Source organism: Kryptolebias marmoratus, linkage group LG21 (assembly GCF_001649575.2).
Source record: "Kryptolebias marmoratus isolate JLee-2015 linkage group LG21, ASM164957v2, whole genome shotgun sequence".
Lineage (NCBI taxonomy): Eukaryota > Metazoa > Chordata > Actinopteri > Cyprinodontiformes > Rivulidae > Kryptolebias > Kryptolebias marmoratus.
The window spans coordinates 2,385,153-2,387,449 of NC_051450.1; the positions used below are offsets into that span (position 1 = coordinate 2,385,153).

General features: G+C 42.2%; 1 protein-coding gene across 2 annotated transcripts in view; it reads left to right on the forward strand.

Moving 5' to 3' along the window:
* Positions 1-1,335: 1,335 nt before the first annotated feature.
* nrp1a (neuropilin 1a) overlaps positions 1,336-2,297 on the forward strand; it is a 75,431-nt gene continuing 74,469 nt past the window's right edge. For both annotated transcript variants that reach the window (XM_017431894.3, XM_017431895.3), the window contains exon 1: positions 1,336-1,874. The gene's annotated coding sequence lies outside the window, so the exon portion shown is untranslated. The remainder of the gene's footprint in view (positions 1,875-2,297) is intronic.

The following is a 2,297-nucleotide window of genomic DNA, read 5'->3' on the forward strand; positions in this document are numbered from 1 at the left end:
GACTTCTATGAAGCTCTGTAACATAAATATACATCACCATAGAAACATCATTCAAAGTTTCAGCAGGTCACAAAAAGTTGGACTTTATGTGACTGAACTAGTACTTTGATATCTTTAATGGTTTTTTGCACATCTGCAGTTGAAGTTTTATCAACGTTTGAAAATTTACTGAATGTTTAACTTACAGTGAAGATGTCACAAACTTTTGAGCTGATGAAACTTTCTATATGTTTTGTAAACTCTTTTTATTTCAACAAACTTTATACTTCATGAACAGTTTATACATGTCTTCTTTCACACAGTGTCTGTCACTGATCCAGGACTTACAGTTTGCTTTTCTAGAGTGCAGAGTCCACACATCCAAACTCTCATTACCTTCTATTGTTTCTGAGCTCTGAATTTTCTCTTGAAAGCTGAAAGCAAAGGCTTTTTTTTAACTTGTCAGATATCCAACATAACTCACTGTAGACATAAAAATTGATGTGAGTAACAACCATAAGCTTCTGTCTCTTATGGGTCAGTAAATTGTTCAATATGACTTACGGATTTTGCACAGTGACTGTTTGATTTTGGCTTATGTTCTGCTTTGCATTTCTGTCTGCCTGATGAAACCTGCTGTCAGGGAGTGAGAGACTGAAGCATGTGGTTACCATGGTAACCCTAATGAGCCACAGACATCAGTTTTAACATTTCTTTTGAAACTTTACACTTCTAAGACAGTGTTTTTACATCAAAACAGAGTTAGATTATTACAAAAGTAAGTCCTAAATGAATATTGGGCTTTAGAGAAACAAAGTGAAGTAAACTGGAATCATTAAACACACTTTATAATGTATTCAGAAACTGTCCTGTTTTAACATGATATTTCCTGTGGGACTACATGTTGGACTGAAGGGACCCTGAAACGCATCTTAATATTCTTTGTCTCCTGATATCTCTGCTGTAGGGTAGTTAGAGATAGAATCTGAGCTTTACCTAATATCCTTAAAGCTTATAAAAGCCTTCCCGCTGCACTGCTCTTTATCATATATATCAAGCTGGAGCAGGTTGTCTGTGAGAGATGCAGAATGAGAGATAGATCTCATCCGGGGGTGCAGAGAAGCCCCTGCGTGTGTTTACTGGGAGTTTCCGACGCGGCCAATAAAGGACTACAGGCTGAGAGCAGAGGAGGCAGCTGACTGCAAATCTGCATATCGATTGCAGAGACGCACGAAAACAAGAGCGCACAAGTCCGTTGGTGTGTGTGTGTGTGTGTGTGTGTGTGTGTGTGTGTGTGTGTGTGTGTGTGTGTGTGTGTGAGGGTGCGGGGTGGGGGTGGGGGTGCGACTGGCAGGAACTCAAACCCTGCATTTTGCATCAGTGGGAGAAGCGGACAGTGGCAGCGCACGGAGAGAGTCGGACGGAAGGAGGGGAAACTTAAATGAAAACACTTTTATTCTGAATCGATTGTGTTCTGTCCGTCCCGGAAACATTCTGAGGACTGTTGGGCTTCTCCCTTCACCCTCACAGCGCAGGGGGAGTGTTTCAGCTGTAGGAGCCGGAGAGAGAGAGAGAGAGATCAGCGGGTAAGGAGACTTGTCTGTGCGCGAAGCGGAGAGCGTGTCTCCGGGCAGCTGGCTGTGCGTCTTTGCGCTCACCGGTCCGGACTCTCTGCGTTCAGAAACAAGGGGTGTGGTGGGGTGGGGAGGAGCAGGAGGGGGTGAGTTGACTTGCTTTTGTTGCGTTCAGGAGAAGATCTGGTGCCGCTTTTATTTTTTTTTTTAAAAAAAGGGGAATTTAAGGAAGCGAGTCTGCTCCGCGCATGTTGGAAGCGGAGAGGAGAGGACGGCTGGATGTCTGCGGGTTTGCGAAGCCCAAAGAAGAACAAGACGCAGGTGAATACACATTTTTATTTGACTCGTGTGAAAGGTTACTCAGAGTTTAATTATTTTTGCCCAAAACTTCACAAATGTAGCTGATTTGACCTAAATATTCCTTTTAAAATCTAGTCTTATTGTTCGCCATCTGCTTTTCAGAAATCTATAAAGGCACTTTTTATCATTAGAGATTGTCAGCACTTCGTGAGCTGTAATCCAGTTAGGGCAACGATGAGTAAACCAGCCCAGGATTGTAAATATTTTAACTTACCTCCTCTAAATTCTTTAGTTCCAGTTTAATGGTGTCACTGCAGTGGGGTCAGAATTGAACTCTTTTCTCCTTGTGGTGCTTAAAGAACTTCCACAAATCCAGAAAAAAAATATATAAAACAGTTCTACTTTTACTTTTATGCTGTTGGAAAACTGAAAAGGTGGGGGGGG